The sequence below is a fragment of the Balaenoptera physalus genome, assembly GCF_965194825.1.
Source record: "Balaenoptera physalus genome assembly, chromosome: 10".
NCBI classification, from domain to species: domain Eukaryota; kingdom Metazoa; phylum Chordata; class Mammalia; order Artiodactyla; family Balaenopteridae; genus Balaenoptera; species Balaenoptera physalus.
In genome coordinates, this window is record NC_138889.1 from 111,804,542 (window position 1) to 111,827,453 (window position 22,912).

Consider the following 22,912-nt stretch of genomic DNA (forward strand, 5'->3'; position numbering starts at 1 on the left):
TCCTCCCACCCCGGGGACTCACGGCAGCCTGCAGGGTGAGATGCTCTTGTGCCCCGCCCCCCTTGACAGGTGAGGAAACCTAAGCACAGAGCTTCACGAACTTGCCCAAGCCCCGGCAGCTCCTAGGTGGTGAAGCCCACCCAGTGCGTCCCCAGAGCCATCACCAACAGCCCCCGGCTCTGCCCATCTCTGTGCCTTTTCTGTCCCATCCCTGCACTTGGCCACGTGTCCATTTGACCTCAGCAGTGTCATTTCAAAAACTCAAGCTCGCTTCAAACAGCCAGCATCAACAATGACTGGAAACTTTCCCTACTTTGGCCCTGAGACCTCCACCCCAGGGGACAGAGGCTTTGTTTTCTCCCTCAAAGTCCCTGTGGATTGGCCCTGACAACCAGCCATTGGCCAGGCTGCCAGCAGCCGCATCCAGCTCCGTGCAGGGGCTTCAAAGGGCATCCAGGCAGGTCTCGTTGGCCCCGCGTTGCACAGACCCTCCCCTGAAGAGGCGGAGGGGTCCCACCCTGGCCCTGAGCATCTTGTCTGAGCAGTTCTGCATCCAAAGGCCTTGCAAGGTGACTGTGGGGTGGGACCGGTCCTGGGGGTGAGCCCAGAGCCACCGAGGCAGCACACCCCACCCCTTAACCCGGGGTGCTTTGACGCCCTGGGGGAACCACCACCTGGCCCAGTGGGGTGGGCACGATGCTGAGGTTGCGGGCAGTTTGGTCCAGGGCCACCACGCGGCTGGCTGTGGCAGAGCTAAGGTAGGACTTCCTGCAGCCGCGCCCCTGAGAGCCTGCTCCAGCTCGAGGGGCTGGAAGGGGCCTCCCTGGGTGGCCCCACGCCCCGCCTGGTGGTCAAGCTGCACCCCGCTGACCACCAGTCTCAAGGGCTGCCCTTAAGGTACTCTCCACCCAACATAAGGTGCTGGGGTTCCGCTGAGGGTCAGTCCTGCCCCTTGGTCTGGGATGCCTGGCAGTGGGTGGGCCCAGCTCCAGCTGGTCTGCCCCTGGGGAACAGTGGCTGGAGGAAGCCCCTGCAGGCTCTGCAGACCGAGTCCCAGGGCACCTGCCTACAGGCGGGGGGCTGGGGGAGAGCCCTTACCTCCTCGGCTCCTACCTGCGGATGTTTGGCGGAATTAGAGTGTCTCATCTATACAGGAAGGCTTCAGGGGTCTAAAAAGGTCCCTGGGGGCAGGAGGGGTGAGGGGAACACACAGGAGGAAATCCACAAGAAGGTGGGCTCCTGGCCAAAAAAGAAAAATCCTGAGAAAGAGGTGCAGTGAGAAACATGGGTGTGGGGCAGGGGTCCACACGTGGGACCAGGACAAAGGGCTCGGGTTTCTGGGTTTCCTCTTGCGTTCTGGTGGCTTCCACCTGGGAGAGAAATGGTGACAGTTTCTTGGGCTGAGAAAGAGAGGGGGTCCCCCCCCACTCTGGCTAGGGTGGGCTGGAGGCCTGCAAGAATCTGTGATCATGTGCCCTCCCGCACCCCTAACCCATGGAGGCTGACCCCACTCACCACGGCTCGCTCACCCCGTTTCCGGAGGAACGTCCGACCCCCGGGCGCGCCGCGGTGCGCGGGGGCCGCAGAGCGCGCCAGGAAGAGGGCGGCGAGGCAAGGCCGCGCCAGGCAGGGACTGGGGTCCCGGCGCGCCCGCTCCGCTCGCCGATCCCGCCCGGGTTTTGCGGCCGCCGCGCCCTCCGCCCCTCCTCCCCGCCTCCTCTCCTCCCTCCTCCGCTCCCTCCCTCCGCTCCCGCGGTTGGATCAGTCTTCTGGCATTTCCTGCAGCCGGGCCGCGCCGCCAGCTGAGCCCCCGCGTGCCCGGCACGGCCCGGCCCGGCCCGGCCCAGCGCGCCCGGCTTCTCACGGTAGGAGCGCGGCTGGCGGGCAGGGGGCGGCGGGGGATGAGGAGGGGCGGGGAGGGGCCGAGGAGGGGGCGGGGAGGAGGCCGCGGCCGAGAGGGCCGGGAGCGTCCAGCGGGCCGCAGGGGGGGCTGCTGAGGGGGCTGGGGGAGCCCCGCGCCGGAGTCCGCAGACCCCCGGGACTGGGGCGTAGCCCGGACGACCCCGACGGTAGCCGGTGCTGGGGAGCCCCGACCCGGCCGGTCGCTCGGGGAGCCCGGGGTGATGCGGCGGGCGGGTTGGAGCGCGGGTGGGGCCCGAGTGTGGGGAGCGGCGGGAAACCGGGCTCCCCAGTTTTGGGGCTTGAAGGAGCGGGGAGGAGAGGGAGGTTGGCTGGGTCTGTGTCCCCAGCTCCGCCCAGACCCAGGGGGTCTTGAAGGGGCAGGGTCTGCGGGAAGGGGACCTGCTGCCTCTGGATGGGGTCTGGGATTAGCGTCTGGCCTTCCAGCTTGGGGCTTGGTCTGTGTCCACAGAGTGAGGGGCTGCGTGAGCTGAGGGGGAGGACCTCTGCTGTCACCCACCCCCCGGACCCTCCATCTCTAGGCCACTGAGCCCCTAAGATAGGGAGCCTTGGAAATTGTTCAGGGGACGTGAGTCTACATGAGGATACTGTGCACTTGAGGATTCCTGCGGGTCAAGGGACGGTGGGATGTGGGGGTAGCGGGCTGTCAGCAGCCCTGGGGGCCAGCCACTGCCACTTGGAACCCCCAAACTGGGCTGTGTGCTGTCGGAAGACCCTGGAATTGGGATTCTGAATGGCTCCTGGGGGTGTGAACAGGTCCCACCATGGGGAGGTGGGCTTCTCTGCCCCCGCTCATCCTTGGTCTGAGCCAGGCCCAGCCCAAGCAGCTGGTTGGATTTCTGCTCTTGTGCCACTTGGGGGTCTGTCTACACCAGAGATCTTTTATATGTGTGTCTGTCTGTCTGCCTGAGCCTTCAAGGTACCTTTCACACCCTGTGATGTTCCCCCAGGCCAGTTCCAGAGGCAGGCCCGGGCTGTCACAGCCTGGGCCGTGGGCACAGCCTTTGGGTTGGATGTGTATGCCCTTGGGTATGTGTGTACCAGGTGGATCCGGGCCCCAGACAGCAGAAACCCTCCCCTCAACAATGGCAGGCTGAGTGGTTTGTCGGGTGGCTTTTACCCACTTTCTTGGCTGTGTGAGGCCTTGCCGCTCCTTGAACTTGACAGGCTTTGCAGGCAGCTGGCAGTTCAGGGGCGTCAGGCTTCAAGCTCCAGATCCGCAATCCCATTGTCTGCTTGCACGCGTGTGGGGCAGGGCCCGGGGTGCCAGGAGGGTAGGCACTGAGTGTGTCTGTCTGGTCTGTCTTGCCAGCTGTGTTTAGAGATGGTGACAAAGCAGATGGGCCAGGCAAAGGCCATCGAGTCCGGGCCTCGTCCTGGGGAGGGTGCTGTGCAGATGTGGACCCATGGGCGGTGCTTCCTGGACGCCAGATGGAAGCCCCTCCTTCCTGGGCCCGGCGGTCAGGCTGGCCTGAGTTGGGCCAGGGATCAGCTAAGTCTCCAGAGGTTTGCTCCCGGCTCTTTCCAGAATGCCGACTGCAGCCCCTCCCCTAGAATGGTCGGTACTGTGCTCAGAAGTTCCGGGATCAGTTTCTCTCCTGAAATCTCTCTTCCTGGAAGCTCCCTGAGCTGTGATAGTCATCTGACAAGCTGCACTTGGGGGTGGGAAGAAGGACTGCGTGACAGGCCAGTGGTTTGAAGACTGTGGTGTGTCTTTGGCAGCTGTATTTGGGGGACTTGCACTTTCTGCTGATTCTGTGCTTAAGCCCGTGTGGGCGCACATGCATGCCTGCATCGTGCAGACACACACATACAATGCACAGGTAGACGAGAACTCACCCCAGGTGATGGAAGCGTGCCTGCCCCCCTTCCCATTCATTCAGGGGGCAGGTGTGTGGCCACAGCTGGGAAGCAGTGTAGCTCACGGTTACGTGGGTGAGACCTGAACCCCAGGACTGGGGGCTGTGCAGGGGCGCATGGAGTGTGTCAAAAGGATCCCCGTCGTCTGGACTTGAAGGGAGGTGTCGAGTGCGGGTCCCACCGTGGGGTCCACGGGTCGGGGGAACCGCCTGGCGGCTCTCAGGAGGCGGAAGCCCAGGTGGGCGCTGTCAGGGGTCGGGGGCCAGGGGTTGGGAGGCGCAGAAGGACGGTGCTGTTCCTCGCGACGGTCACCAGGCGTGCCGCTCGCGGCTGTCACCAAGGAACGGAGTATTGCTGTCCGTGCCGGATTTGCCCCATGAACCTGCAGGTCGAGGAAACAGAACTTAGCACGGGGGATGAGCTCTCCGTGGGTTTGTGGCTGCCCTTGGTGGCTCGGCAACCTTCACCAGCTCCCCAGCCGTGTGAGCAGATAAACGTCTCCAGGGGATGGTCGTGGTGGTTGAGGACAGAGGACTTGGACTTTGGATTATGTGTCCTCTTAGTGTCACAGTTGCTCCAGGCCAGGGCTCCTGTGTGCCCGTGGGTGTGAAGTTGGCATATATTGGCGTCCATGCTGAGGGCAGTGGGCACCCGCTGTGTGGTCAGGACCTGCCCCATTGAAGGCCAGGGCTTGGATGGGACTGGGGTCTGGGACACAAGGTCTCTGGCTTAGAGTTCTCTGTCCAGTGAGGTAGCTGGGGAATAAGCTGTCAAGGTTAAGAAATGCTGCAGGACCGAGATGTGGGGCTGCCTGGAAGTGCCCCAGGAATACCCAAGAAGGGAGTCCCTGCGCCAGCATCACAGACCCTTGGGATTCAGAGAGGGCGGCTCGAGGACCATTGGGAGGGGCCTCGGAACCACCGGGCCAGGCCCCTGGGGAGGTGCAGGGCCATCAGAGAATTGCCAAGGTTATCTGGGTCATCCAGCCAGTGAGAGACCGTTGCCACCGCTCAGGACATGAGCCTGGTTGGCCTGCTTCAAGGGACTCACAGGGCCTTTGTCGAAAACCTCAGAGCCAGTACTTTGCTAAACTCCCAAGCCCACCTCACACCCACTCTTCTCTCCAGACTGGCCTCTGCTCCTGACTGGAGCCTCCATTCGAAGGTGCTGGGTTTCATTTTCTTAGCCCTGTGATCCGTGCATTTCTAGAACCATCTCCATCCTGTATCTGTTCAGTCGAGTGGGCGGGCGCTGTTGGCACACGGGTCGTCCTTCACTCATTGCCTGGATGTCTGCTCGGGGCTCTGTCCCCCGGGCCTGGCACACAGTAGATGCTCATGTGAAGCTGTAGAATTGCCTTCGCCCCGGGGATGCCCCATCCTGCATCTCCCTCCGGGTCTGTGGACCTCACCAGCATTGACAGGCAGGACACCTGACCAGCCCGTGCCCTCTGTCCTAGATGGATAGATGTGAGAGTGTGCAGAGTGGCTTACCTGGGAGGAACGCCTGATGTTCACTGGGCGAATGGAGGTGGCCTAGACTGTCCGGGCCCTCTCTGGCCCTGGCTGGGATGAAGGGCTGCAGGGGGTGTCCGGGCCTCACAACGGAGCAGCTGCCCCTATCCCAAGGAGAGGGATATTTTACAGGCTTAATGAGCACATGAGGAGGGGATTTGGGGCCGCCCCGTCCCACAGGCTGCTGACCCTTGTGACCAGCTGGGGGTCACTTTCCCTTGTCCAAGGCCAAGGAGGGGTGGAGACGGGGAGTAGGCAAATCCCCAGGAAGGCAGAGGGAGGGGATGGCCCAGCAGGGACGGGCCAGGCTTCTGAACCAGGAGGGAGGGAGGCTGCCCGGTCCTCGGCCAACAGTGGGCAGGGGCGGTGGCTGGCTTGGCCACAGCCATCATGAACCCGTTTTCAGTGGCTTCCACTCGAGGAAAGGCAATCCGCCAAGGGGAGGGATCACGCGGCGTTATTGATGTGCCCGCCTATTGGGGTGAATGCGGCGCAGGGGAGGTGGCTTAAAGGGCCAGGCCTGCGCGGCGGCGCAGGAGTGGGGAGGATGGGGCGGTGGGGGATTCGGTGCCCACCTATTGGGGTGAATACGGCAGAGTGCATTAAAGGGCTGGGGGTCTCCCTGGGGTCTGTCACCGGGGCTTCGCCGAGGCTGCTAGGGCGGCTCCAGGTGGCTGTGTCCTCTCCCGCTTCCCCAGGAGGCCAGAGGGAGGGTCCGGAGGGTGAGCAGCTGGGACAGGAAGGCCGACTGCCTGCCCTGTAGGATGAACCTCATCCCCGCCCACCCCACTCAGGAGTCACCCAAATCCAGCCCGGGGTGGGGGGAGTGCGCACTGTGTCTGAGGTCTGCAGACTTGAGGACCAAACGTTCTGGGTCAGAGAGACCAGGGACAGGCTTTTCGTTATTTACCGACATGTTTACCGAATGTGTTTTTATCCCTTTGCTGCTTTCAGAGACAAGAAGGGTCTCTGGACCCGGGGTGGGGCGGACTTCACGGTCAGTCCTCAGCCACCCTTGGGGTGACACCCAGGGGTCGGGGGCCCTTGCAGGTCCTCCCATGGGCCCTGGGCTTGTGGGCTCCTCACCGCAGCCGCAGGAGACAGGGGATGGGGGCAACCCCACGCCTCCCAGTTGGAACCTAAAGGCCAGTGTGACATCTGGGGCAGGGCTCTGAGAACGTGGTCGGGGTGGCCGTGGACAGAGCCCCTGCCCGTTCAGGACGCCTCTGCGTCCACCTCTGCAGTGGCCCTGACCGAGGCCCTCTCTGGGTCAGCACTCAGCCCCCCAGAGCGACAGGACAGGCTCTTCTGCGTAACCCTGTTCCCGAGGGGAACCTGGATGCCCACCTCCCCCTCTGCCGGCTCGGCCTGGGCTGAACTGAGCAGGCCCCTGGTGCCCTGGTACAGGCCTGGGGCTGGAGGATGGTGCAGAGGCTGGCCAGGGTCTCAGGCATTGATGGTGTCAGGGATCACGGTGGATTTGGAGGCCAGGCCAAGGAAGCGGCTCAGGGATTCTTAACCCCAAGTCCTGGGGCCAGCAGTTTCTCTACCCCCTAAAGCTCTGTTTCCCTCTCTGTAATCTGGGCCCACAGCAGTCCCATGAGAAGTCACGAGACGGGTGACCATCGGCCCCGTGTTGGTGACTCTGGCTTAGCTCCTTGTGGGTTAGGAACCAGACCTCCTTGTAGGCCCGAGGCCAGGCGCACGGTAGGGCCTGGGGGTGCTGGGGAGGGGAGGGGGAGCTGGGGCTTCACATTAAAGCCCAAAGATGAGCTCAGGTGGAGTGAGAACCCCACCCCCAGGACTGAGAGCTCCAGCCCCCAGCTGACCTTTAGCATGTGCCCATCTCCTGGGCAAAAACTGACCCACAGAAAGGGGCCTCGGTCCTGATGCTTTGTTCTCTGGCTTCAGAGTGAGTGCAAACTCTCACCTGAGCCCTCTCGTCTCCCCTGCCCAAACAAAGCTGAGGTTGAGGTCCAGGGGCTCACAGGGTCCACCCAGCTCCCATTAGAGAGGCAAGGAGACTGCAGCCCAGAACACGGCAAGACCACCGTGCTGTCCTCACTGGGCCTCAGTTTCCCCATCCGTAAGGCTCCCCGATCCCTGACATCCTGTGTTCCACATTCCTGTGCCCCCCAGCCAGGTGGTGATGGGGCAGGAGCTGGGAGGGAAGGGGCGTCCAGAGGCCCAGCTCATTGCCCGAGGCCCAGGTTCTCTGGAGGTCTCAGGTCCCCAGCACCTGCCCTTCCAGCTGTTTTACAGCCTGAAGCTACACAGCAAGTTTTTGGTGGTTTTTTTTTTGAATTTTTGAATTTTATTTTATTTATTTTTTATACAGCATGTTCTTATTAGTTATCTATTTTATACACGTCAGTGTATACACGTCAATCCCCATCTCCCAATTCATCCCACCCCACCACTTTCCCCCCTTGGTGTCCATACGTTTGTTCTCTACATCTGTGTGTCTATTTCTGCCCTGCAAACCGGTTCATCTGTACCATTTTTCTAGGTTCCACATATATGCGTTTATTTACGATATTTTTCTAACTTACTTCACTCTGTATGACAGTCTCTAGATCCATCCACGTCTCACAGCAAGTTTTATACGGAAAAAAGTTTCCACCAATTTTTAAAAGTGTGAAAGCCACAGGAATTCTCTGGCGGTCCAATGGTTAGGACTCCACGCTCTCACTGCTGGGGCCACAGTTCAATCCCTTTTCGGGGAACAAAGATCCTGCAAGCCACACAGCACAGCCAAAAAAAAAAAAAAAAGGGTGAAAGCCGCAAGACTGACGGTTGGAAATCTCTCCCCCTCTCCCTCAGGCACCACACATGACTTCCTGTCACCAAAGCGGCTGCCTGCTGCTGGTCCCTCACCCCTGCCTCCCTGCAGTCTGCCCACACTGGCCACCCGGCGTGAACCCTTTGTAGAACCTGGTGCCACTTCTGGCATCCTCCGCCCCCTCCTCCTGGAGCAGAGAGAGAGCAGCCCACTTTGAAGGAGCCCTCGCCCACTCCAGCCCACCCACACTGTTTCCGCTTTGGGCTCCTGCAACAGAGCACAGGTGGCCCCTGCTCTGAGGCCTCCATGCTGCCTCTGGACTGCAGCCGCCCCTGAAGGGCAGGACCCCTGGAAGGGCAGAACCCGAAGGGTAGGACCCCAAAGGCTGCCAGGAAGAGACCCAGCCCTTGGTCCCACGAGGCTGGGTTAGTTTGGGTTTGCAAGAAGATGACACCTTGACTCAGAATGGAAGACTTCAGCCCCACTGTGCGATCCTGAGAGTGAGGCCGCCCGGGGACAGGGCCTGGTGGCTGATGCATTCCAGTGGCCACTGTGGGTCAACCTTGCTGGTCAGCAGGCTGGCTCTGGAGGCTCCCAGGGAGGGGGGTAGAGGCGGTCCCCTCCAAGGGGCAGTCTCAGTGCTGGGCCTGGCCATTGGGACCCCCTCCATGCCCTGCATGCAGCCGTGCAGCTTTCTCTCCCTGGCAGTGGGCATCTACCATCAGCAACAGCCAAGGCCCGTCCTGCAGGAGAACCTTCCAGCTGCCCAGAGCTGGCCAGGCTGGGCCGGGTTTCCTTCGCCTCATCAGAGGGGAGAGTTTCTCAGTCTCGGGGCAGGGCCCTGCCCTCTGCTCTGCTCTCCCAGATTGTCAGGCGCTCACCCTGATGTGACTCAGCACCTCTGTGCCTTACCATATGCCGATCCCTTGCCTGGAAAGCCCTCCCTCGGCTCCGTCTCGGGCGCTGACCCTCGGGCACAGTGGGGTCGGCAGCAAGCTGTTGTGCAGGGAACACCAGGCGCCTGGCCAGCGCCGCCCTGGCCAGCACTTTGTCTGTGGGCCCTGCATGGGTCCACCTCACCCCTTATCTGCCCTTCTTTTTTTTTTGCTAGAAGATACTATATTTAATATTTTAAAGATTTTTTTAAATTGAGGTAACGTTGGTTTATAACAGCATGTAAGTTTCACGTGTGTATATAATGTGTACATTGTATTTCGAGCTCTGTATACACTACAACGTGCTCACCGCCGAAAATGGTCTGCATCCGGTCCCATCCTGTTGATCCCCTTTACCCATTTCGCACCCCCGTGCCTCTCCCCCCTACCAACCACTGCTCTGTTCTCTGTATCTACTTGTTTGTTTGGGTTTGGTTTGCTTTGTTCGTTCATTTTGGGTTTTTTGTTTGTTGGTTTGTTTGTTTTTTGGATTCCACATGAATGAGATCCTACAGTATTCGTGTTTATCCGTCTGACTTGTTTCACTTAGCATAGTGCCCTCGAGGTCCATCCGTGTTGTCTCAAATGGCAGGATTTCGTCTTTTCTGAGTAGCCTTCCGTTGTGGACACACCACTTCTTTGTCCTCTCAGCCCTCTTCTCACGGGCTGGGGTTGGGTCTCCAGGCGGAGCCCCAGGCCAAGCCCTCGCCTCCTTCCACTTGCTGGGAAAATGTCACTTGTTTTCCTGGCAAGTCAGTGAGCTGCTGCTTCTGTTTGTTTGGTTTGGGTGTTTCGTTTTTAGGCGGAGGCAGGCGGGTCGCGGGAGCGCGTTAAGCCAGATGCCCGAGTCTGTAAACAGCGCCCCTGGAAAAGTGCTCCTGACCTGCCGTGGGGGCTCTGGAGCCACCCGTCTGACCACATGGACGCCGAGTGGCGTGGTGGTTAGAGCGTGGGCTCAGTGGGAGTCCCCCCCAACTCGGACACGTCACTAGCCAGGGGGCCCTGGGCAAGTCCCTTAAGCTCCAGGCCTCAGTTTTCCCATCTGTGAAATGGGCATGGCAGCGCCGACCTCAGAAGCAAGAGGAGGATATGTTTGAAGCCCAGAGCCGGCCCCCAGAGATGCTGCAGCCTCCGGCCCTCATCTGGCCAAGGCTCTGCCAGCAGGGAGGAACCATCTCCTTATCACTGATTAAAGCTTTGATTAATGATTAATGAGTGGGAAAGATTTACACATAGAAACCACAGAAAAGAATAAAACCGATCCCGCCTCATCAAGGTCCTGACCTCTGGCTCTGCTTGCTTCAGGCTGGGAGCCCAAAGTTCCAGCGCAGGACAGGCCCCTGACCGCCCTCCCCCCGGGGGTTGCCAAGCTGACATCCCAGCGTGTTTTTGTGCTTTTGCTATATATGGATGAATCCACAAACAAATACAGGACCCTTTGGCTCCTTGACAGATGTCGCATGACTGCCGCTCTCCCTTCACGCCCCTGCTTATTTCCCATAACTTCGGAGTCACAGAGAAGTAGCAAAAACCCATGTACGCAGCCTTTTGCAACTTCTTTTGAGCCATGCAGTTATGAGTGCCTATGCCTCGTTCACTATCCTTATTTTCTATAAATAAGTCAGGACTTATTTCCACTCTTCTGTCGAAGGACGTTGGGTTGTTTCCGTCTTATCCCTGGAGCATGTCCTGCGTTGGGTCTCCTGGGGCACGTAGACGGGTGCTTCTCTGGGATATTGGCCTGGGGTGGGTTCTCGGGGTCCCAGGGTGAGCATGTGAGCAGCCCACTGGATGTGGCCAAGCGGCTGCCACTGATGCCCCAGCACACATGGGGGGAGCCGGCCTTTCCACTGGAGCAGATGGAGAAGGAGGGCACCCAGTGAGCGAGAAGTAACAAAGCTCCAAGCACCGGCGTGGGGTGGGGCGCTCTTCCCAGGACCTGGCCCAGGTGGCTGGGCAGGGGCCGCGTCTCGCGGTAGGGCGGGTTCCTTGGCTCACCGTGCTGCCTGGGGTTGAGACGACCTTTCTTAGCCAGTCCGTCGACTCTCCTGGCCTTGGGGACCCGCCTGCTGTGTCAGTCCTCTTGAATCCCACTGGACGGACGTCTTTCTCCCCACCTCTGCCTGGGCTGCAGGCTGAACATCGACTCCCAAGGGCACGCGGAACAAAGATGTTTGCCAGGGTCTCCCAAGGGGTCGCTCAGCGACCAGCACGTTCTGTTCATTAAAAACAAGAACTATATGTAACATGATGCCTGTAGTTGAGGACTCTATTGTATAATTGAAATTCACTAGGAGAGTAGAATTGAAATGTTCTCACCAAGAGAAAGTAAATACGTGAGCTGATAGATGTGCTAATTAACTAGGTGGGAGGAATCCTTTCTCAGTGGAAGTGTATCAAATCAGTGTGATGTACACTTTCAATATTTTACCGTTTTATTTGCTGATTATACCTCAATTAAGCTGGAAAAAGAAATAGGCTGAACCTGAGACAGCAAGGGTTCGGGAGGGTGGGTCTGGCTGAGGATCTGCAGGTCCTGCCTGGAGCTGGTTAGAGCACAGAGGTGCCCAGCTTGAAACACAGCCCCACCCCCACATGCCAAAAATGGGGCACAGATGGCAGCCAAGTCCCAGACCACGGTATTTCCACGTGGCTGTTACACAGAAGCAGATCACTGGCCGGAGGGCTGCCGCCTGGTTGTCTGGTCTCCTGGGGCCTGGGTGCAGAGACCATTGGTGATGCTGGTGCACCAGCCCTGTGGGTGCTTGGGGCCACCCTGGTCCACAGCCACCAGCTGGAAAGTGGCCCAGGCAGGATTTGGGCCCTTCTGCCTGGCATCCGTCCTGGGAGAGAAGCTTCATCTCCTCCATCCCCCAGGTACGGCCAGGGAGATGCCCCTTTTCCCAAGGGTGCTGACCCGTCCATCTCGGGGAGGCCTGCTTATGTGCGTGTATAGGTCAGCCAGGGCTGCTCTAATAAACACCATAGCCTGGGCGGCTTAAACAACAGACATTCATTGTCTCCAGTCCTGGAGGCCGGAATCCCAGATCCAAGCGTGGGCAGGGCTGGGTCCTCCTGAGGCCTCTCTCCTCGGTGTGTAGATGGCCGTCTCCTCCCTGTGTCCTTACAAGATCGTCCTTCTGTGTGTGTCTGTGTCCTGATCTCCTCTTTTTATTTATTTATTTATTTATTTGGTTGCGCCGGGTCTTATTGCGGCTCGCTGGCTCCTTAGTTGCAGCAGGCGGGCTCCTTACTTGCGGCACGTGAACTCTTAGTTGCAGCATGCGTGTGGGATCTAGTCCCCTGACCAGGGATCGAACCCGGGCCCCCTGCATTGGGAGCGTGGAGTCTTATCCACTGCACCACCAGGGAAGTCCCCTGACCTCCTCTTCTTATAAGGAACCCAGTCCTGTGGGATTAGGACCCACCCTAGTGACCTCGTCTCACCTTAATCACCTCTTTAAAGACCCATCTCCAGAAACAGTCACATCTGAGAGACTGAGGGTTAGGACTCCAGCAAATGAATTTGGGGGACACAATTCAGCCCTGACAGTGGGTAATGGGGTGGCCATAACCTTGGGCACCCAGCACAGTGGGAGGGCTCATCAACAGATTCCTGGGCTGCGATTCTATTTTTATTTCCTGTGAGGCCCACGTGTTTGCAGGGAGTAGGATTTTAAGGCCATCAGAGCCTTTAACACCCATAAATGTGCAGAAATGTTTTCAGATTTCATGCCCTTGAATCTTGACTGTTTTATATCTGCCCGGGCACCCTTGGCCAGCATTTTCAGCGCGTGCACCTGGGATGGAGCCAGAGGCCCACACCACACGGTACGAGATTCACACACACAGACCCAGTTGCGCTTCCCTGGGTCTGAGCGCCACCTGTGGGCAGGAAGTCCAATCAGTCGAGTCGTGGGCGTTTGTAGGGTCAGCACGCCTGTGGCCGTCAGGTCCTGCTGCCCTCTGGCCTTCCCACCTGACAGGCCATCCTCTCCCGGCCACAGCCTCCCAGGCCCAGATCAGTTTCCCCATCACCATTGCCCGCTGTCCAGTTCAGCAGACACCCTCTGCGGTGGCCCTTGGGAAACCAAATGTGGCCTTTCCTTCAGGCTGGGTGGGCAAGGGGCACTGCAGCAGTGGGCCATTCGTTCTGACGCTCACAGACCTTCCTGTGCCAGCAGCTGTGTGCGGAGTCCTGAGCGCTGGCCGAGTCTGCCCTCCTGCCCTGTCCTCTACAGCGCTGGCGGGGGTCCTTCCCAGGGGTCCCCTGCCCCTCCCTGTTACCAGACCTGATGGGTGCCCGCTGGGCGCCGCGTAGGGCCCGTGGAGACTTCCACCCAGAACTCAGGAGCAGGTGCTCAGCTGTTGGTAGCAGGTGCTGTTTCAGGAGGTGGTCCCAGGGGTACCTACTAGGCCTGACCTTATGGGCTTCCTACTGAAGTTCCAAATGCAGCAGAAAAGGGAGGAAAGACTTCTTCCACGCCAAGTGGGTCCCTGAGGGGCTTCCCCCATGTGCGGCCACCACCAGCCCCGCTGAGCGCCCCGCCAGCTCATGCCCCCGCCGTCCACCGGAGCTGCAGGCTGGGCTGGTGGTCAGTTTTTAAACTACAGTTTAACAAATAATGGGAGAAAGACACACAGGCAAATGACTCCCCTCCTGCCTGTTCATTATTTTTAAACTGTGTCTGCTTTTCAGTTTATTTTTAAATCTCGAAAGCACAAGGAACATGCTGTTTATCTCCGGCAAGCCTGTTGTCTCCGACGTGACCATTCATCACTTCCCGGCCAAGTCTGGGGCATCCTGCCTCTGGCCGGGCCCCAGTTGGCCTGCTGGGCAGGAGTAACCCCCTGGAGCCCATGGACCCCGGACGCCCGCGCCTTCAGGCCATGGGGGCCTCTCCCTGACCAGGGCAGCTTACCCGGCTCAGCACCTGACCTTTAAAAACCTTATCGTGTTCAGGGGAAATCTTTCTACAGTGCTTTACCCACATGATGCCTTGCAGGCTTAAGGTATAAATGAGAAATAATTTAACCCTTTTCCTGGCGACTTGGGTCATTATACGATTAATTTTTTATAATGCTTAACATTTTGTTGAAGGCTCTTGAAATGATCTAGCTCCTTTAATCTTTTTTTTTATTATTATTTATTTATTATTTATTTTTGGCTGTGTTGGGTCTTCGTTTCTGTGTGAGGGCTTTCTCTAGTTGCGGCAAGCGGGGGCCACTCTTCATCGCGATGCGCAGGCCTCTCACTATCGCGGCCTCTCTTGTTGCGGAGCACAGGCTCCAGACGCGCAGGCTCAGTAGTTGTGGAGCATGGGCTTAGTTGCTCCGCGGCATGTGGGATCTTCCCAGACCAGGGCTCGAACCCGTGTCCCCTGCATTGGCAGGCAGATTCTCAACCACTGCACCACCAGGGAAGCCCGCCTTTAATCTTTAAAACCACCGTATGTGGTACGTCCTGTTACCACCCCCGGTTCACAGATGGGAACGCTGAGGCTCAGAGAGGTGAAGAAGCCTGCCAAAGTCACCCCCCGCCCTCAGTGTGGTACATGACAGGCCGGGGTTGGAGCCAGCTCACCTGATGGCGCTGCTGTGACACCGAAGCCCTGGAGGGATGCTTCCTCGTGCAGGGCTGTTTGTCCCCGTGCTAGAAGGCCCCAGACACCTTTTCTTAAACTTCTTGCTGGAGGGGTTGCCAGTTATTTCCTTTCTTAAAAAAAAAACTTGTTTCTGCTTCAAGTCCAACCTTATCTAGGCTGGACTAGATGAAGGAGATTGTTAGAAATGTGTGCAAACCAAGAGTGAGGAGGAGCTGAAGCAGGGCCGAGATGTGTCAGGGAGTCGTGGGCAGAACTGTAGCCGAGATGCTCTGTGATGCTTCCCTTCGCGGCTGCTGAGAGGCTTGCTTTCGTCTGTGCTCTGCATCTCGTTCAAAACCCAGTAGGGGGGCTTCCCTGGTGGCGCAGTGGTTGAGAATCTGCCTGCCAATGCAGGAGACACGGGTTCGAGCCCTGGTCTGGGAAGATCCCACATGCCACGGAGCAGCTAGGCCCGTGAGCCACAACTACTGAGCCTGCGCGTCTGGAGCCTGTGCTCCGCAACAAGAGAGGCCGCGACAGTGAGAGGCCCGCGCACCGCGATGAGGAGTGGCCCCCGCTTGCCGCAACTAGAGAAAGCCCTCGCACAGAAACGAAGACCCAACACAGCCAAAAATAAATAAATAAAAATAAATTTAAAAAACAAAAAAAAACCCAGTAGGGCCCCTCCGGGTTGTTAGCAGTAACCGATGGGTATCAAGTACCCACTGGAACCCAGAATTTCGGGGTATAGGACAGGCACCCCCTCTGTTCAAACTCAGGACAAGCTGTGAGGTGCCTGGCAGTGCCATCTTCCAGTGTGAAACCAGGGCTTAGAGACGGTCCATGCCTTGCCTGCTCCGCCAGCTGGTGAGTCCAGAAGCCCCTCGCAGGTCGGACACTGGGTGCCCCAGATCTATTGAAAGGCAAAGGAAGGGAATGAGGGGGACCGCAGATTAAGAGACTTAGAAGGGGGACTCGCAGTTGGACCCTCGGGATGCACCCTGGATGATGAAATCGTAAAGATGAAGGTGAGGGTCTGGGAGGGCCGGCGGCGGGGCCGTGGCCGGAACTCGTGCCGATGGGCTCCTGGGGTGACTGGGCAGTGCTGGCTTCTGACCTGGGTGATGGTGGCAGAGTGTTTGTCTAGAGAAGCTCATGAAGCCGAACGTCTGTGTGGTTTTCTGTATTTACATTTTATTTTATAATAAGTGAAGCTTATAAAAGAAGCTGCTCTGGGTGGAACCCTGGGAACGGGACCCGTGACAACCCAGGCCAGGTCCCTGCTCTGGGTGAAGGGACCGCAGGGGCCTCCTGACCAGGATGGGACCCTCAGAGCAGCTTCCCGAGTTCCACCTCTGTGGTCCAAAACCATCTATACTGTTATTTTAGAACATGGTTAAGTCCACCCACTTATTTTTACTTAAATAAATGTGTATCTAAGAGAAACTTTAAATTGTTGCTGCAGTTAGAAAGTCTTCCTCACATGTAATAAATAGCAGGTAATATAAAAATGCACAAGCGAGCGCGAAACACCAAATTGTACCATCGGTCGCTCTCCTCGTTTTGTCTGCAGTAGCTTTGTGCCCGAGGCTGCCCTGCTTCTGTTAAGTGGAGAGATTCGCGATGATGGAGCTACAATGAAGACCCAGACTTCTCTCCCTTGACACCGTCAGGAGGCTGGAAAGAGAAGTGAAAACAGAGACGCTTTCCCACTGAGACCAGTGGTGACTAATGCACCCCTGCATCACCTGGCTGCATCCGGTGTCTGCCCACGTTTTAGAAACGTGTGACGTGCTTATTTCAGGTCTGGCTCAGGACGCAGAGGGGGCTTCAGTGGCCGATTCGAGGGGCTTTGAGAGCTGGCTTTTTCCTAGGAGTGGGCAGGGTGGGACGGAGACCCTGCCGCTTGGAGACTGGGAGGTGACCTCAGCAACGGGGCCGCCAGGGTGCCCAGCGCAGTGTCGCCGCGTTGCCTGGAGACCCCTCCCCAGGGACGGGCTGGCATCTGCCGAGTCGTGGGCTCTTCTCCAGGGAACACCGGCTTCCTCTGTTGGGTTCGTGCCGGGATGGTGTGCCCCCCCCCAGCCTCGCTTCTCGTGGGGGACAGACAAGGCAGGGGCTGGCGTGGACGTGCCCCAGGTGGGGAACAGGGAAGAGGCGCCCAGGTCAGCTTCACTCGAGGTCTGCACAGTCTGCTGCGTGGAGCAGTCACTGTCCTGCAGTTTCAGCAGTGCCCAGGGGCACACGGTCCCCTCAGCGGCGTCCTTGAAGTGTCCACACTCACCTTTGGTTCAGGCCAGTCTTGAACCCCTAGTGTGAGTGTCCGGGGCGGCTGTAACAAAGGACCACTCGTGGGACAGCTTTTTTAAAAAAATATTTATTTATTTATTTGGCTGCGTCGGGTCTCTAGTTGCGGCACGCAGGATCTCCGTTGCCGCGTGAAGATCCCGCACGCGGGGCGGCTTTAAAACGACAGAAACTTGTTCTCTCCCGGTTCTGGAAGCCAGATTCTGAAATCGAGGTGTGGGGAGGGCCCGCTCCTTCTGAAGACTCTGGGGGAGGAACCTTCCTGCCTCTCCCAGCTTCTGGGGAAGCCGGGCATCCCTGGACTTGTGGCCGCGTCCCTCCAGCCTCTGCCTCTGTGGTCACCTGGCCTTCTCCTGTGTCTGTGTCCTGTTCTCCTCTTATAAGGACACGGTCACTGGACCAGGGCCCACCCTGCTCCAATGCAGGCTCATCTTCACTCGGTCACATCTGCAGAGACCCTATTTCCAAAGAAGGTCACCTTCACAGGTCCCAGGGGTTGGGATGTCGACATACCTTTTGGGGGCGGGGCCACATCCTACCCGCTGCACCCAGGAGTGGGTGGCCACGGTGGGCAGTGGCCAGGAGCTTGCTGAGACTCCTGGAGACTGGTTGAGAGCTGGGCTCTGACTGACCGAACGGTGGGAAGGAGAGGGGATGGCACTCCGGAGACACAGGGGTGACATCACGGATGTGGCCACGTTGTCCTCCCAGCGATCCTGGATGCGTGGTCATGGGGGCTGCCTTATTATACAGATGAGATCGTTTGGGCCTCTGGAGAGGCAAGGACCACTCGGGTGCCTGGCTGAGCTGGGTGTGACTGCTGGGGAGACCTCCCCGCCAAGGGATGGGACGTGTCCTGCTTCCCCTGGACCAGCGTTTGTCCAGTGAGCTCTCACAGCACCCACACCCGCGGGGCACAGGTCGCTGGACCCCGGCATCAGGAGGTGGGACATCGTGGTCCTTGGCCTCCTGGCCGCTGACCTGCCCCTGAGACATGAGCCCCTCCAGGCCCACAATTCCCTGGGTCCTGCTGAAGCGGTCAGCCAGGCCTGGGTGCACCGGGCATGCCCACCCCCGGGCCAGGTCCTTGTTTCGCGCTCAAGGGCCCCTGGTTCCTCCCCTCCTGCGAGGCTCTCAGCGGGTCCCAGGCCCTGGGGAGTGAACCCGGGGAGAGCAGCTGTGCTTGTGTCACCTGTGTTTACCTGGGAACTGAAAAACACTCTTTCAAAAGAGCCTCTTAGAAGGCAAAAAAAGTGCCAGCTCCTTCCCTGGGGCCCTGGGACTCTGGTTCCTGAGGGCAACTCCTGGCTGCCTGGCTGCGGGTAGGAGCTGCCCTGGGCACGCCTCTCCCTGGTCCTGCAGCCCTTTCTGCCCAGACCTGGGGCGCTGGCACCCCGGGCAGCAGGGACCACTCAGGAGGCTGGGGTGACACTAGCGGGGGAAACGGCTGCTGATCGTGTTCAGAGGCCTACGTCATCGTGTGGGGGGCAGGGGGTGAGCACTCAGGGTGGAAAAGGGGGACAAGGACCTCGCACAGTTGTGTGCCAGCACCTGGCACTTAGGGCACACGCGGCAGGGCCCAGTGACCAGGCTGGCGGTACCCCAAGCTGCCTGGCGCCCGGCCAGGGCAGTGACTGCCCATTGACACGTCGGCGAGAGCCGGGTTATTTTGATGATCAAAGAGGAAGAAAGGGAGCAGGGTTGGGGGCTGCCCTCACCTTGGGGGCACACGGGCATTCCCGAGGGCTCGAGCCACCCGACCCGTTGGCCATCGGCTCTGGTCAGCGCCTGGCCTCACCTCTTGATGGTGGGGTTGCCCCCTAGGAGGTCCCAGAGGACGTAAACCCAGGAGCCTGGGAGAGGCTGCAGTGCGCGCCCGACCAGAGTGGGTACAAGCGTGCTGTTTGGCCGTGAACCATCCGTACGGGCTGCGCGGGCTCCGAGCCGGCTGACCGGCCACCCGGCAACCCAGCGGGCAGGGCCGAGGAGCGGGGTCCTGGCGGCGGTGGTGTTGGGGAGGGGAGTGACGAGGGGCTTGCTGCCAGAGTTCCCTGCCCCAGCACGTGTCACAGCGCCGTCCAGGCCACATGTCAGGGCAGCCTGCTGGAGAGGTGGTCTCCGAGGGGTGACCGCCCCCAGCCCAGGCTGGGGGGAGCTAAGGGCAGCACCCAGGCCCCCGCCCCCAGCCTCTGCCAGGTTCCCGGCTCGGGGCCTCTGGTGGGGTGTTGCTGATCTTGGGGGGCTGTTGTGAATCAGGGGATACGCCCTGGACAGCCGGGAGACCCACATCATCAGGCCGGAGCCTCTGAAAGGCCTAGGGCAGGGCTGAAGGGCCCCAGGCTGCTCTGCAGTGGGCGAGGCCGGGGGCCCAGCCGCTGGGGGTCCACGCTCTCTGGACGCTGCAGCCCACCGAGCGGCGGGCACTGGGGACCCGCGGCTCTTCTTCCTGCTTGTTACGTGGCTAACTCTGAATCTGGATCACCTCGAGGCTCTAACCTTCCGCGTTTCGGGGAGGGCGCTCTGGCTTTTCCCCGGGGTGCAGCCTCTGATCGGCTGGCTGTCACCTTTTCAATGTCCTCAGAGGCACCTGGCTTGTTTTTAGTCTTTTAAACTCTGAGCCTTGTTTGGGGGGTGGGGTGAGGATGAGACTCTAATATTATGTGAATTTCTTCTCTTGCTTCAAGGCTTTTATTAAATTCTCCCTTTAAGCTTTCAAGAGAGAGCTTTGAGCCTCTCCCTTTTGACTCTGTATCATGGAAAATGTGAAATACGAAGGCGGAGAGGACGGCGTAACAGAGGCTCCCTCGACGCCCCGCTGTCCCCAGTGCCGACCCCGGACGGGCGCCGCTGCACCTCCTCTCCCCGAACTCGGGTTTAAAATAGAGCTTCGTGCTCACCTCCTGACCTTCACCCCCCCCACCGCATCCTCCTTCTTTAGCCGCCTGCCTTCATAACCGCTGTCAGAGCACGTGTTCAGGGTGGAGGTGTCCCCAGGTTCCCCTGCAGGTCTGTCTGTGCGGGGTTTCCAGGACAGGGCCCCGTGGCCATCCACACACCGCGCTGGGGAGCAGAAGGCAGTGGGGAAGGTTCTGGAAGGTCACACCCACCCCGGACACCCCCGTGACCTTGAGGAGCTCCTGGAGGGGTCAAGCCCACGTTACCCAAAGACCCTCAGGAGAGACTCCAGGCGCTGTTTCCTCCCTGCCTGGCGGAGTCCCGGGATGGGCCTCTGGGCCGTGCGTCCGCAGCCTCTGCCTCTGCTGTGCTGCCCCACATCCCCCCTGCCCCCAGTCTGTTCATGGCCCCTTGGAGCAGCTCTGAAGGTGGAGAGGTCACTTCCTTAGTCGGCCGAGTCTGGTTCCTGAGCGCCTAATGTATACACATCCCACTCGGTCAGATCCCCCCCACCTCCGTCCCCCCCCCCCCCCACCCAGGAGCATCACCGTTAGTACCTGCTACCTGCCAAATGCTCCCTGGGCACTGGGGCTGCAGGGACAAGCCGGGTGCCCCACCTGGGGTCCTGCCCCCAGGAATGGAGGAGATGCCGCAGCAGAGGTTCTGAGACCTGGGCGGGGGGGTGTCGTGTGAAGAACAGGAGACGAAGAGCAAGGATGGGGGGAACAGCCCAGGGGAGTGGCCCCAGGCCAGACACCGGCCCTGCCAGGTGCGGGGAGCTGAGGGCCTCTCGGTGAGGCTGGGGCGGCCGTGGGCGTCTGGAGAGCAGGCTCCGGTCCCCTCCGGCCTGGAGGTGGAGGGGCCATGCAAGTGGGGGGAGCATGGGGTTGTTGGCTTCCAGAGAGGGGGTCCAGCTGGGCAAGAGGGACCCCAGGCCTCCCCACGCTCCTCCAAGGCCCTCGGGCCACCTGACCTTGCAAGACCACGTTCCCCCGAGTTCCCCGAGTCCGGGACAAGAGCTCCTCCTGTCCCCTTGGAGGCCCAGCATCTCTTGCTTCTTCTTGTTTATTTTCGGGCTGCTGACAGCTCTGCTGGGGGCGTGCTCCGCAGTAAAAGTGGCGCGCGCTCTTCGTGGAGACGCAGACAAGGCAGAGAAAGTCGCATGGACTGATTTGCACACTCGTGGGTTGACGGTTTCCGTCACCGCGTCCTGGAGTCGCTGAGGCACAGCCCACTCCTCGGCATCCCTTTCGAGTCCGCAGCGTGGTCTCCGTGGCCACGTTTAGCATCCGCTGCACCCACATCCCCTCGTTTACTTGGCACCTACCTGTCGACGGGTATTTTCACTCCTGAAAATAGCCCTGCAGAGCGAATCCTCCCACGTGTCTCTTGGCACAGATATTGATTATATGGATTTTACGCCCCATAGTAAATTTCTGGAAGTCGGATCATTAGCTCAAGGGACGCTCGTGCTTGACACTTTGATTCACGCTCACAAACGACCCTCCAAAGAGGCTGTGTGCCTGGCCCTCCCTCCCTCCCTCCCTCCCTCCCTCCGTCCATCCTCAGGGCTGTGTGCTCATGGGGTGTCCGCTGGGCTGACCCACAGGGCACAAAGGAGCAGCCTGAAAGCAGGGTGCTTCCCGCCGACCAGCAGACCATAGTCTGTCACCCTGGGCCGGCCTCGGTCTGTGACTGGCCCTGCCTGAGCACTCAAGGTCAAGTCAGGTTGACCAGCAGGGGCAGGAGCTGTGCTCAGCCCTTGGGGACACAGCGTGTAAAACACATCCGACCCCGAGGGCTGCAGCCGAGCGCCCCCTCCTCCTGGGACCTCTGCCAGGATCACCTGGGCCCCTCCAGGCCCCTGTCCAGCCCTGCCCCTGGAGCGGGCCTGACCAGGCTGGCCAGACCTTTGCCACTGGAGAAGGAAGGCTTTGCTGAAGCTGCCCCGAGGGCAGGCTGCCTGAGGCTCGGCTGCAGGACGACACCCGCCCCACCCCGTGCCCTGGGGACCCCGCGAGTCGTACACCTGGTCACACACGCCCGGCATCTGTGCAGAAGCCACCTTTCCTGTGACCGCGACTCATTTTTCTCACTTTAGAGCTGCGGGGAGGGCTGTGCCCGTGGAGTCCTTCTCCCTGAAAACTGAAGCCTGGGCAGGATCCCCAGGGGCAGAGCTGGGGCCTGGACCCGCCCCACCACCTGGCCTCCCCCAGCCCCGGCCCGCCGTGCGTGCCCGTCCCCTCTCTGAGGAGCACGGTCCTTACTCATCCCTGGGCTTTGCGGGGCACTGGAGCAACAAGACCCCTCTGTCCTCAGCTGAGCCGCGTCTAAACTCTCAGCTCCCCCCGCAAAACAGGGGCGCGGGGGACACATGAGCAATAGAGGTGCCAGGCCCCCTCGGTTTATGGGCTCCACGCCCCTGATACTCTCGCGGTCCGTGCTTCTCTGTGCCAGGCCCTGCAAAGGCCAACGCCATCCTCTCCCAGGCCTTGGAGGGACCCCAAGATCAGCCCCCTTCCTGAGGAGAAACCTGCCTGCTCCCCATCACCACATGCCGGCGGCCCAGCGGTTCTGCTGAAGACACATAACCCAAAGTGCAGCGGAAGCTGAGGGCCCAAACCAGCCAGACGGTGGGAACCAGCCAGACGCCCTGTCCCCGGGTCCAGCAGCCATGCCCGTCGGGGGCCCCGGGCACCATGTCGCTGCAGCCCAGCCCCCTCTCAGGCTGAGGTGGCCACTTATATCTTCTCTCCCCTCCCTTGCAAGGGCCCCCAGACCTTTAGAGACCCCTTGCCCCCCTCCTACAGGGCACACTGCTCACCTCCCGGGCCTCCACCAGCTCCAGATGTCCGTCCGGGGTTCCCCGATGTAAGCGTCAGTTAGAAATGATCATCGGTTGCTCTGGGCTCTGGGGCCGAAGCTGCTGGGGCTGGCGTGACCCAGGGGGGCAGCGGGGACTCCCCAGACAGCCCTCAGCCCACCCGAATCATCGGGGAGCACCGCTGGGCAGCGTGACTTTCCTCCAGTTATGACACAAAGAAAGCATGTGATGGACCACCGCTCGTTCCAGAAGGGCCACAGGCCTGGGTTCCATTCAGACCCCGTCAGCCC

At 59.9% G+C, this 22,912-nt stretch overlaps 1 protein-coding gene across 6 annotated transcripts in view; it reads left to right on the forward strand.

The window, feature by feature from the left end:
* The first annotated feature begins 1,741 nt into the window (after positions 1–1,741).
* Positions 1,742–22,912, forward strand: part of OSBPL5 (oxysterol binding protein like 5) — a 68,984-nt gene continuing 47,813 nt past the window's right edge. For 5 of the 6 annotated variants that reach the window (XM_082409652.1, XM_082409653.1, XM_082409654.1 and 2 more), the window contains exon 1: positions 1,742–1,865. The gene's annotated coding sequence lies outside the window, so the exon portion shown is untranslated. The remainder of the gene's footprint in view (positions 1,866–22,912) is intronic. The other variant, XM_082409661.1, reaches the window with a different exon arrangement.